Consider the following 14372-nt stretch of genomic DNA (forward strand, 5'->3'; position numbering starts at 1 on the left):
TTCATCCTTTGTTGGCCGTGCTGTAAGAATGCATTTATTAGTAATACTACAAAGACTTTTTTATTCATGGTTTTGACAGTGTCTTTGACACTAGGGCTAGATTGAGAGGACTTCCACTTTATGAAGAGGTTTAAGGTTTTAAAAGATTTTGCTGAATACAAACAAGCACAGTTTGTTTTAACTAGTGACCTGGAAATGGAAAGAAAAATATCACAGAGTTAGGGCCATCAGCTACTATAAAGCCTTTTGACTCCCTGCTCTCCAGTAATATTCTGGCCCTGAAAAACTTTCCAGGTGAGACATTCATCACAATCTAAGAATTTCCATAAAGCTTGATGGATTGAAAAAAAAAATGCCATTTTTCAGGGGAAGAAAAGTTTTCATCTATTTTTTTTTTTTTTCCTCCAGCAGCTCTACTGCAGAGCCATATTTAGAAATGCTTGATCGTAAGGTGTTTGGATTTGGCAGGGAATGGCTATGATGCACTTTCCCCAGTGCCTGGGAAAAAGAAGCAGGCTGCAAAGACAGCTTTCACAAGTTGCTTTGAAAGGCGGCGTATAATTATAAAGGCTGGCAATGAAAGACAGAGCAGCCTCCAGGGATACCCCTTTCCCACTCTGCCGCTTACAGGGATTCTTGACTTTACAGTCAAGTTCTGTCGTGTCCCGAGTAAGAAGCTCAGTCAGCAGTGGGTGAAACAGCTTGCATCATCTTTCTCCAACTTCAGCTAAACTATTAAAAGGAGGCAGGTCTAAGCTTTTCTTTTCTTGACAGACCTGTGACTCATGAATATCACAGAAAGGAGAAACCAATAAAAAGCTATTTCTACACTTCAGCTTTTGAGCTTCCCTTTCAAGGATCACGTAAGGTAGAGCATTCACAGCTTTTGTTACTAGTGCTATTATAATTTATTGTTGTTATTATTATTATTATGACAACCTTGTATTTAGGGCACCTTAGTCCATCCTAAGAACAGGCTTAACTATACAGCAGATCTGTGTGATGATGCCTAAAAGCTTTGTGCTTTTAAAAGCTCAGCGCTAGGGCCACCTGCAGAGCTTCCTGAGAAACGTAGGCTGCTTCCAAAGATTGTTTTCAAAACCAGGATTGGCTTCCCACAGCCAGGGCCTGTTCTGCTGAATGCAAGAAGCTGCTTGTACCAGCGACTCGTGTCCCCTTGTGCTGCGCACCCCTGCAGTACTTCTGGTTGCAGAGCAGGGAGGGAAGAGCTATGGGACTTTCATAAACTGCGTTTTTGCCTGTCAGCAACACCCTCCTCCCTAAAGTTTATATCAAATCCAGTGCCAAGTCTGTGGCTTAAACCCATCACTGCACTAAACTTGCAAAAAAACTACCAAAAAAATTTCATCATCCCCCACTTCCCTCTGTTCCATGCTAACTATTTCAGAGACATGTAATACATATTACATGCTCTTTAAAACAATTTTTAAAATGGCATATCTATCGAATGGAAGTGGCATGAGGAATGAAGAAAGAAATGGGCCAGGAAATGGCAAAGCAAAAGAGAATGCACTGAAGTTTAAAAAGACTTTTCTATTTGTTATTTTTATTGCCATTTCCAAATTAAACTTGAAACTGTTCAGCTGAAATGTATGTCGATATGTGGCCATCAATTTTGTATATGTTATTAGTTCTGATCTCTGTAAGGGCCATTTCCATTAGTGGCATAATAGACAGCACTAGCTGGAAATACAGAGTCCTCCCAAATCCATTCCTCCCAGTTCTTCTTTCTGGAGCGCAGGATGCTGCAACAGACCCTTCAGAATTTAACTGTGCTGCACATGGAAATAAATACAGCTGAATGGAAGTGGAGTTTCTGTCACATTTATTCATTTCAGCACCTGTTTACTTTCCAAACTGGGACAAAAGGTCAAAGCACAATGTAGAAGAGAAATTATAAAGCATTCGCATTCAGGAATACTAAGCTAATTCCTTTCACCGTTTTTCAAATGAGAAGAAGCATTTTGATATTCTGCTAACTAGTTCAATTTACCTAAGTCCAATTATTTCAGTTTTCCAAAAAGCTTTTTTTTTTTCTTCCCCCCGCCCTGCTAATTTAAACTCTTTTCATGAAAATCCAGATCTCTGGAAACTTGCTTACCTATTCTGAAAAGAATTTCTGATCAGCTCAGGAAAAAACTCATACCATAATATAGTATTCTGTCAAATTCTTCTTACATTGTGCTGTACCATGTGTATCCTTCATGTGTCTGTGATGGATTCTTACTAATATTTCTTCCACCACCCCCCCCCAGTCAATATTAGAAGTTCATTATTACTCCTAGTGAATGTTTTGGAATTCTGTGCAGTTGTGAGCACAAGATCCTGACGTCATGAATAACTTGGAAAGGACTTTTCAATGTCACTATTGCTTTCTGTTGCAGAAGGAATGGGAGAAATGGAAGGTGCTCAGTGGGTTCTCCTTCTGGTAAACAGAAATTATCAGGTACGAGCTTTTTCTCCAGCTAGTAGCTCAAGGTACAGTTTTCCCTTCAAATCATATCAAATCACAAAATTTGATTATAAGTACCTAAATGCTGATAGGGATTTTTTTTTTTAAGAACTTATGTGAAAAAGTAGATTCAATGGTTAAAAAGTTGAAAAGATAAATCTGAATGTGATTTAATCTCTGTGTCTTTCCTCCACTGACCTTAATATCAGCCTCCTTTAGGCCAGTGCCAACCGAGGAAAAAAAACCCAGTTTTCTAGAAAAGATTCCTAAGACCAGGCACAGATACTTCACATCACCTTTACCTCTTCTGCAATACTCCAAGAAATTCCTTAAATAAGTGTGTGGGATTTTAGATGCCTTCAGATACCTAGGCTTTAGTTTACTAGAGTACATTAGTGATAATCAGGAAGATAAGCTACACAATCTTGGGTTACATATTGTGCTATACGAGTATAGCTTTAGCTTAAGGGTCTCCCTCAGTCAGCATCACCAACAGAAGGATATATCTACATTTTCAGAGAGGAGCTGGAAATGCTGCAAAGAGGGCTTACACCATACACAAGAGAAAATTCTTAATGGTTTTTTTTTTCTTCACCTCTCCCCCTAAAACCCAGAGAGTGACTTGGATAAATAGCTCAATAACCAACCATAATCGGTGTATTAATTATACGTCAATCATTGCTAAAATGTAATAGGCACTTTTAATTCTGTAAGTATTCTAGCATTTGTAGACAAAATACATTAAATGTGGGCCAAACAATGCTATAACCTTTTAAGACACCACCCAGTTTTCATACCTGCAGCTTGTCACGTTTAGGAGCTGTAAACCTGTACATTAGTCAACATGTCTGCTGCAAATTATCCCACTACTGTGATGTTGAAATAAGTAGTTCAGCATAAAGCAAAGGAGTCCTGATGTTTGTCTTTTATCATCATAGGAGAGGTGTCTCTACACACACAGTGAAAAAAAGACAATTAAGTTCAAATAACTATTCAGAACAAAAGCTGATTGTTAAAAGGATAGGAATTTTTCCTTCACTTTGGTGCTATACCTCTATAAATGACTCATGCAGTTTGAATGGTGGAATAAATATTCTCCATCATGTGAGTGAGAGCTAATACTATGCCATTTTCGATTAGTTTAATTCACTGGATTCTGGTGTACCTGAAATAATTGCAAATGTTTCTCTGGAAACAACTGCTTAATGTGTAAAGCAGGGTGGCACTTTTTGCCATGTGAAATGATACCAAAAAAAATAAGTCTTACAGATGTATTTTAAACACTTTTGAAGGTGCTTGCAAGCTGTAATAGTATATCAATATTCAATAGCCTGTCTTAGTAGAAAAACAGTGATTTTATTTGGAAGAAAGGCAAAGTTATAAGAATAGCTACATGGTTAGCCTAGATGAAAATAGAACCGATATGGGTGGAGGATTAAAATAAGGGTAGGATAACTAGTAGTGACATAAAATACCAGACATCTAAATTTAGGATAGTTTGAATGCTCCACACTTTATTTTCATTGGCTTTTATGTGGTGTTTCATAAAGATGTTTGGATGGAGGTAAAAGCCTATAGCAAGGACAGTCAGTCTTCGCACAGAATTATTCTGGAAACCATCTTAATTTTTTTTTTCCCTAAAACCTGTTAACAGAATAAGAATAAAGATTCCTATAACTTCCATTTCACTTGGGCACGGCTGTCACAACAGTCTAGGTTGTGAGAGTGGCATGCGAGTTTACAACTAGCTATTTAATTCAAAAGGAAAATTCTCACACAATTTGACCCCTTTCTGTTTTGTGAACTGAGCACTTAATGCCGAGCTGATCTGTCCTGCAGAATTGTCTCATGATCATTTCTCTTTCTGCAGCCTGTTCCTTAAAAGTTAATTGTGGAAAGTTAATGCCAGAACATTATGGCACTTTGACTAAACAAAGGACGCAGAGTGCATCTCTCTCCCTCACTGAAATATGCCCCGATTCCCAAAACATGCAGAAGGGACTCGTCCCTCAGAAGGAGCATGATGAGAGCAGGTTAGCGTGGGAAGAATGGATGAAGCTGTGTTCTGCTCTGCCTTTCCTCGTCTGGGGTAACATTCTGCAAGCTGAGGCTGGCCTGACGTTAGCCGCATGAAGGTTAGTCATCTCGTCTGAACCAATCACCTAATCTCCCTCTGGAGTCAATGGAGGAAGATGGGCATGTCTGGAGGACTCCCCATCCTGCCCTGAAACATGTATCTGGCTTATTGGAGGGGCCTCTTTCTTACTACGATCCACAACACAACCCTCAAGGAGTAGCTCAGACTAGAGGCTTGTGTTTCAGATGGCTAAGGCTAGGTGAAAGGAATTCTACCTTCCATGAAAAAACACCACATGAGTACAACGAAGCATTGTTTAGATTCATACCAGGAAAAAAGCTGAAGATCCCAAACCAGCTTTCCTCATGGGCCTTCTGTTTCTGTGCACTAAGTGGAGCTCATATGTGGGAAGTGTTTTCCCCTACTATTCTCTACAGAAAGTTTTTTGTACTTCCCCACCCCCTTCGACTACTTGCTGAAGTCTCCTTGCGAAGCTAGTTCAGGAAGAGATGGAAGACAAATCCACAAATCTACCTCACAAGCAGCATTCGAGAGAAGAATAGTCACATTTGTTTCTTGGCACAGTGTTCCACCTTGCTCCTTATAAAAATCTCAGTCCAGCTCTAGCATTTGATACTAATTAAGAGCAATTCCTTTCTAAAGAGTAGGGATAGGTGTGAGTTACCTGACATACTCCTCTTTCTCAGTGATCAACTTTTTTCAACATCCTGGTGCCTGATATGTGTTCACCAAAGAGAGAACTGGAGACTAGAGGTGGAGATCAGCCTACTGCAATGGAGATTTCTTGCTCAAAGGACCTGAATAGATTTAGCTCTCAGTATCTTCATATTATGAAAGAGAACACATCTATTTGCCTTTATGGTGGCAACCCAAGTGATGGCAGAGTGCTTCCTAAGGTGAAACTGGAAGGGAGAACATCACCTTGGAAGGATCTTCTGGCAGCTTTTTCTGGAAAGATGGTCAGCATTATGCACTGAAAGGTCATAAGACAGGTAAATGAAATGTGGAAAAAAAAAAGTAGGAGAAGAAGACATAAAAGGTTGCAGGTGAATGGGGCATTTATACAAACAAAATGAGTCACCACTTTCAAGTTTTCTTTGTCTCTAATTTGAGCACCTGAGTTGTTGTAGCAAAGAGATGGAATCGTATGCAATTTAAAAAGTATATTTGCACAATTACCTAGTGGCTATAAAGAACTCCAGAATTGATTCTTCTTTGCTTTGTGCAAATATTTTTATTGATTTTATTATTCATTTTACAGAAGTAACAAAAATATTTCTCCAAATGGTTCTATTTTATACTCTATACTTTCATGTACACACGTATATTTGTATGGCTATATCTTTACTGATGCTGGCGGGTGGTCTGAGAATTTATGAAAAAATGTTGACATTATCTATCTGGTCCACAGTGTATTAAAAAAAAGAGATATTTTTGGATTATGAAAGATTTACATTTTCCCTTGGTACCTGCTCCTGCAATTTGAAAATATCTTTGTTTTGACTCTTTGACAATGATGGCAGAGTGTGCGGTTTAAAGAGGCAGATAAAATCCTGAAGTCTTAAAAGAAAACATTTTTTACATTTCATGATCACAGAATAAATCAACTTTCCTACTCAGGAGGGAATGAAAACTTGGCAGGGAGGTAGAGATTAAAAACATTTCATTTTCTATTTTCTAATATTTTTAAAATGAAAGGTTCTTTCCTACTACAAAGCATGGATCTATGTGAAATTAAAGGCTTACACTTTTTTATAATATTTTAATTTTATGTACAAAATATGAACCCATGAAAGGCAATGTTTGTATAGAACAATGCTATTCATGAAAATAACTTACTCCTACATTAATGCTAGACAAAGATGGGCAGTAAGTCATAGTAAAGACCTAACCATCAATAATTTCTCTTTTTTTTTTAACTGAAACTGTCTATTAATTTTCTTCACTGTGACATTAAAATTCTTTAAGAGATTGCATGAATTGTGTGACCAGCTGATAGATACATATTTCCAAATTCTTGAAACTTGATCAGAAAAGGTAGCCCTTTTGCAAGTATCCAACGTGATCTCAACTAAGAAAGTTTTTACTCCATGAAGGCCATGAGAACTATTGGGTTTAGTAGCTCTGATGCTCCCAGTAGTAGCTCTTTTTATTCCATTTATTCAATAAAAGTTAACAATTAGTTTCTGTCCTGGTTATCTCCTTCCAGAGTGATTCTTGCTGATTCCTCAGCCTCTCTTTTTTTTTTTTTTTTTCTCAGCTGATCTGAAGAACTGTGGCACTAGTGGGGTCCCTGGCTCCCTGGTTCCCTGTTGTTCCCAGTCCTCCGCAGTTTCAGAGTCTCTCTGCAGCCAGTGGAGCCCCAGCAGTTCCCTCTCTCCCCTCTGGTGCGGTAAGACCATACGCAGCTGCATAGTGTATAGGGAGCTATATAGTTCCCAATAATAATTCATCTCCAGAAAAGTTGTAATTTCCATTTTCTTAAGTCTACTGCAATCAGGTTTTAAATTACTTTATCCACTAGATGTTGAAGATGTTTCATATTAATAGCACATCAGATCTCACTTTCCATTTTTAAGCTAAAAGGGCTCAGAAATCTCATATACTCTTTCCTAAAATATTCCATTTTCGACACAAGGAAAACTGTATTTACATTGACTTCTAGCTTACAAATAACAACAGAGAAAACTTCTGGCATTGAGTCATTCATTGAATAGATTGCAGCAATAGTCCTCGGGGCACTGCTTAGTTGCACCGACCCATAGGGAAATGAAAGAAGTCATACCAAATCCTCCCTACTACCCCTTGCTTGGTGGCCCTTGACTACCTCCCCCTGATTTCTGTGGGATGGAAGTGTTTCTGACATGTCTGTTGGGAACGGGCTTACACTCAAAATAAGGAGAACCTCAGTGAGTCTGAGTGAAATTCTGGCCCCATCAGTGTCCAGTGTGTGTGAACGTGTTCTGCAGCAAAGTGGTGAGTGCTGTATCATTTGAAAGTATCTAGACAAATTTGATAGAATATAATTATTTTGTCTGGATGATTTCTAACTCCCTTCTATTTTCTTTTTGGGGCTCACTTTGAGGTTTATAACAATAACTGAGGGCAGTGTCTAACCTGCCTGCACTGGATTATCCCCTCCCAGACAAAGAAGAAATGTTCAATTGTAAGACAACATGAACAAAAGAAAGGACAGAGCTTTTGGAGATAACTACTGTCCTGCAGCTATCAGAGTTAATTCTCTGTGTTACAGCCCACTGTACTGTGAGTCAGAGCTCTGTTCAGCAACTTCTCCAATTTTTTTTTCTGATATTCCTTTTTGAATATTGCTTCTTAAATTCAGGAGAGTAAGACAGTGACTGTCCCCCACCTGGTTACTACATCAGTTCTACAGCTGCAGTGACAGGCAAGATTTATAAGCACAAAGCCTTTGCACTAACACCAAATGATTTACACACTTTATTGCCAAATCGAAAACACAACAATTATGTCAAGGTTTACCCTTTGCCCAACAAGGCTTGAGGTAAGTGGGCAGGATAAGCAATCCAGCCAGTTTCAAAGCTGACAGCAGCTTTTCCAGTTTTTAAGGATCCTGCAGCAGATGCTATGACTGAATACCAAGCAGAAGGCTTAGCCTTGCAGTTCTCATTAATTTAATTGCAGTTTTGTAGCCTAGATAGCTCTAAATAGCTCAACCCCCATTACCAAAAGGCATAGATTAAAATCATTGCCCTCTTGACTTCAGGAGACTGATATTTTCTTTTATGTAAAATGAATGAAACTTGCACTAAAGACCATAATAGTAGGCAACTCCTTCTTTACTTTGAAATATCCTTTTATTCTGTTACAAGAGGCAAACTCATCTGTTTCTGAGTGTGGTTATGCAATATTATTGTCTTATGTTGCAATTAATTATATTTTAAAATGCTTAGTTAAAAGACAATAACATACAGTAAAAAATGAATAAAAAATAACATCATGCCTTTAAGAGGAGACATAAAAGGAATGGCTTACTGTTTCCCTAAAGGTGATAGCTCTATTGAAGAGAAAAACCTTGTATATTTTCAGTGGATGTAGCATTTTGAGCAGGTGAACATGCCTCCATGCTTTAGAATTTAAGTAATTTACAGCAGAGTGCCACGGAACAAAATAATTGCACTGAGAAATTGGTGTCAAACTTCTGAAAGACTACATAGTTGAGCCACAGAGAGGCCTATAATTTCAGGGAGAAGACAGTAGCAATTGCAGACATGTTTGAGGATTGGCTAAAAATCAATTACCATAAGTAGCTAAAACATTTTTATAGTATTGAGTCTCTCAAGACATGTTGTCACATGTGGGCTTTATTTATTTAAATGATTTTGTTCTCAGAAGTGTGCATCGGAGTGGAAAATGTAGTGTCAGAGATCTGTAATGAAAGTACTTCAAACTCTTAAATGTTTGAAACCTAGCTGCAGAGGGAAAACTTTAATGGTAGCATTAAAAAAGCTTAAGGTCTTTGGCAAAAGGCTGTGAAGTCATCCGGGTATAATCAGCCACATAAACTTCATGTGACAGCATGATCCCGTGATCTGAACACTCAGCAAGAACTATTCCTGCTTCTGAAAGGACTCAGATGAGTTGTAGTGTTCTTCTATTTTTTAAATGTAAGTTATTATATTTTGAACGTGTGTATATGTGTGTGTGAAAGTAGGTATATGTGGAGGTGGGGGAGGAATATCACCTTGTCAGATACTGCAGATATCCTAGTCTGTGTTTTGTGCTGAGAAGATACAAAATAGAGAGTCTTCTGCCTTTACCTGATTAAATATAAATGATAAAAAAGGTGTAAAGTAAAAGGAAAAAGTAATCAGAAAGCTCTAATGAGCTATAAATTTCGGTGCACTCTCACACACACATATGCACACAGCATATGAAGTTTATATGCTACATATGTATTTATACCACACGCACACAAATGTATATGTAGATATATTTATATAGAGAGTGGATTCTCAGCTAACTGAAACAGTGACAAAAGAAAATGTGAATCACAGATTTTTTTTGTAAGTCTTTGTAAGTGGGCATCATTTCCCCGCTTTCAAGCAACTCTCTTCCTCTTGCTTAAATACCTATTTATATATTAGCAACTGACATGTCAGCAAATGCCTTTGGGAAGAAAGAGGACTTTGATCATTAATTATCCAGGATGGAGTAGGGAGTTTCTCTCTTCTCCTCACAATGCAAAAAGTGCATTCTTTGCAGGACCACCTCCCAAGAAGTTCAATAAGGCAAGATGTGACTGAGTGACTCTTGCAGATATAGATGTAGGAAAAGCCTGAAGACATTTTGGTCCTTTGTACACAAGGACTCCTTACTCAGCACATTCTGATCCATAACTCCCTGGTTCAACGTCAGCAAAACCATAGGATTTTTGTTAATATTCTCTTCTCTCAGAAAGTTTGGACTCTTATTTTCTTTCTTCTTTTTTCCTCTTTTCATCTTTTTTCTTTTATTCTTTCTTTTGTCTTCTTTCTTTTAATTGTGTTTAGTAGATTGTGAGAAAAACAAACATAGGAAGGACTTAAAGGTGTGATACCAAAGCAGCTGAATTACTATCAGGAGCACAGGAGCTTTGATCATCCCCTTTCTCGGGAACTCAGAGTTCAAGAGAGGGTGCAAGCATGGTTGCTGCTAGCCTTGTCCTTTGCGTCTGCTCAGGATGTGCGGTTTATTTGGTTTCCAGGAGGACCAATACCTTGCCCTTATTTTAACTTGACGTAAGCCTATGAATCAAGGCAGCCATCAGTCTTCCCTCATAATGAATGATGTTTAAGTAGTTCACTTGTACTTATAACCAGACAGCTTTTAGCTGCAGTCATTAGGCTACTCTGCCTCTAAACATCATAAAATAGAAAGAATGACTCCTCCAAAGAACAATATCTTTCAAAGTAAATGGTAGATTAAACTGCAGTACTTCCAAGCCCTGCCACTTGATTTCTATTCATTTGAACTCTGGACCTAACAGTTTTAAGCTTGCTTTGGACCAAGAAATATGTCGGGAATATAATCACATCAGTTATGCTTTCCTTCCAAATTCTGAATGTGCTTTCATGAGCCCACTTAATTAGTTACTGTACCCCTAGCATGGAAAGGATAATTGCCATCATGAGTCAAGCATTAAGTGGGATCTGGAAATATCCCAGAAAGCATCAAGATTTCTCAGATTTTCAATATTTGATGCTGCATGACTGTTGTGGGGTTTGTAAGGATTTGTAATTTCCTCTAGAAGTGAAATGAGGCAGAATATATCGCAGCTACTCATAACAAACTAAAGGCTTGGGAGGCCTGGCGCCAGCTCCCTAGAGATGCATCTTAGTTTTCTTCTCTCTTCCCTCCACAATTTTTCCAATTACGTTAATTTCTTTCTACTTGCTCTGCTGCAGAGGACATTTTTATGCTGATGGTACACAGTAAGTTCTTGCTCATTTCATACATACCCACGAAGTTTTAGCCCCTTTCGTTTGAGTGAATGGTTATGAGTCAATGTGTGTTGGGTGTAGACAGACCCTGCTGCCTCCTGCTGTCACCTCTTGCCTTTTCCACAGATTGCTATTACAGCCTGCTGATGCTTTCTGTATAATATACTCAGATTAATTCAATTTCTGTAAGTCTTCATTCTGCTCCAGGTCTTGTATGTCTTGTTGAAGACCTCTGTTGCAAGGACTCATCTTCACCCCTAGACCAAGTAGTGTACAATGGTTCAGATTCACATTGCTCAGAGGTAGTGCCATCTACAGTGGATTGAAGACATCCACAGGACAAGACATTCAAAGTGTCCTCTGGACTCCAAGTGCAAATATATAGCTAGAGTTCCCATGCCATGTTTGTTGCATGTCTTGAAATACGTTGTGGTGACTTGAGTGGGTACTGGAGTGTGCAGTGTCCATAGGAACAGTGGTGGAAAATGAAACTAGAGAGGAGGCAGCAAACCTGAATAAAATATTATCCATCATTCATATAAGCAGAGGTCCCTTGACAAACTACACCAAGATTTTGCTTTGAGAACTAGCTTAAAAAAAAAAAAAATCCATGGGCAAACTAGCCTGCATGCAGTATGGATAATCACAGGGTGGAAATGGGGGAGGTAACTAAGGAATTAAGTTTTTTTCCTCTGCAATCTCATGGCCACTTAATTCTCTGAAACCATCAAAATCTGAATTTCAAAAATGATCTCTTTTTCTTGCACGCTATCATGTAGGTTCTTGATCCTCCCCTCAATGAAAGATTTCAGCAGGCATCAAACGGGGTCTTGCCCCAGTCTCTGGCTCCTTCCTGCCCTCAGCACTGATCCGCACCTGTCCAGTGCCTAGTCAGCTGGAGCAACCCAGTCTGATATCATCTCCTCTTCTTACAGTCATCACTGCACAGCTCACTCTCATCCCTGGAGCATCATCCATCCTCTGAATTGAAGGAAGTTTTATTAAAGAAAAGTGTGAATTGATCATATATGTAAAGCTTTACTATGAAGTTCATATGCAGAAAGGGTGAATTTACATTGAAAGGGTGACCTTAGCATGATTAGTTTCTAACTTTTCAGGGCTTGATCTTGTTTCAGTAAATTTAAATAAATAAAAAAAAAGTTCTATGCATTGACTAAGCTATCTCAGTGTCTGCAAAAGCTTATAATTCTTTTTCTTTTTCCTTTCTTTATTTTTTTCCCACTGTGCAGACACTCTTTATTACTGATCATTTGCCTGATAGACACTATGTCCTTAAACCACAAAAAATGCTGGACACTGCAAATTGATGTTGCAACAAGGGTGGAGTGCCACATAGTTTGTACATTTAACAAAACTTAAACGTGCAGATGACTAATGTTAACAGATATTAAGACATATGAACTACCATCAGGCAAATTCTTGTGATGTTTGCTTGGGTTTGAATATATGCATGCGTGCTGGCATGTAATTTCCTACAATACTTATTGTAAGTACCTACATGCTTTGGAAAAGCTAGGTGATTATTTTTGAAAAAGTACTAAGGACATTTTTTTTTTTTTCAGAACAGACCTTCTATGAATTTACATAAACATAGGAATTGAGTCACATTTTGGCATGTGCTATTTGGATACATCTAAAAAAATCAATAGAAGAAAAAACACTGAAACAATTTATCTTTTCCAGGCCCAGATATCTTTTGTTATGATATGGGGAGAGGCAGCGATTTAACAGCCTGAAACACCAATCGTGATGAAAAAAACACATGCACTTAATGTACTGTCCTGCTCTTTATATGTTCTGTAGTGCCCTAGTGCTTCATTCCTTCATTTGGCTCAATCCAAAAGCTATTGAATTCAGTGGAAAACCACCCACTGACTTCAGTGGGGAGTAGATCAATCTCAAAAAAAATGTAATTGGCCAGGGTAACAACTGATTTTGTGCCATGTGTTGTAAATCTCTCTTCCACAGCAGAACTAGCAGCTCTGTCTCAATAGCACTAAACTGGAGTAAGAAAGGAAGAGGCAACTTAGCCTTCAGCTGGGCTGATCTTGGGTTCCTAACTCTCGTCACAGAAGTAACATTTTTTTGCATCGAGTACGGCACCCACACCGTGGAGTCATGACCAGAGGGGCTGAGCCTGAGAGGCATAAACAAGTCACACTACAGTAGCTGTGCAAAAGCAAGCAGGTTAAAAGGCAGAGAACTGAAATCCTGATAAAATTGCTTGTTGTGCTTTGGGGGAAAAAATCACTGCCGGATGGGTTTATGCTGCCTTTGCAGAGCTGAGTCATACATGTTTGGGATATTGTTCTGAAATTGGTGTCGCTTGATTTACCAACTTCTGAGGTGCCATTTCCTAAGTCAGATCTTTCAACTGGGGGGTGAAATGTTAAAGAAACAAGGTCAAATTTCAAATGTCTCTCTGTATTATAGAGTTGATAACGAATTGGAGGAGAAAGAATAATATAAGCATATGCTGGAAGTGTTCCCTCAGCAACCGGACTATGTCTTGCAACAAAAATATCTGTCACAGGTTATGAATGGAAGAAGAAAATAATTAAGAATTGAGAATTAAGAATTGAGAATTTACATTTTTAATATTGTCAACAATGTGGGGGATTGGAAGAGCTTTGTTCTTAGTGTTGTTAGATGAAAATAAATCCAGTAATTCATAGATTCAAGGGAAAATGGCCCAGAAAACAACAAAACCTCAATGCGGAGTTTGCATTTCTAGGATGCCTTTTTCTCCACAGTTTCAGCAGACACTAAGAAAGTAAGATAATCATCTACCTCCGGCTCTAAATTCTGTATTTATTTACCTTATTCTTTCAGCACTTTCTGGTTACTCAGGAGGAACAGGTGACTGGGAAGGAAAGCTTGAAAGGTATATCATTCTTTGGGCAAGGTTAGGCTTCTGTTCACATTGCTCTAAGCCAGGAAGAAACCAGATTACCTGAGACTGACTATGTTATACTAGAGTCTGGAGCCCTGATGGAAGGTGTTCTTCATGGGTTGAGACCTTCATAGATGACTATGCTTTCCATAAGCAAACTCACACTACAGATGACATAGATAAATTGTGTGCACTCATCCTACCTGAGTGTTCTCACTCCTTGGCTTCTCACTTCTATTCCCTGTTCTTAACTACACTAAATCAAGATCTCTTTCTGATAGCTGCAGAGTGCTTCCCATTGACCTGAATTACAAAGGAAATTAATGAGGAAACTAATCTGGATGAATTCCTCTCCTCTGCTAGGCTGGTGCAGACCACCAGTACAGCTGCCGTTTGCTTCTCCTGCTGCTCCTGATCATCCTCCAG

The sequence above is a fragment of the Grus americana genome, chromosome 3 (genome assembly GCF_028858705.1).
Source record: "Grus americana isolate bGruAme1 chromosome 3, bGruAme1.mat, whole genome shotgun sequence".
In the NCBI taxonomy this organism is placed as follows: Eukaryota; Metazoa; Chordata; class Aves; order Gruiformes; family Gruidae; genus Grus; species Grus americana.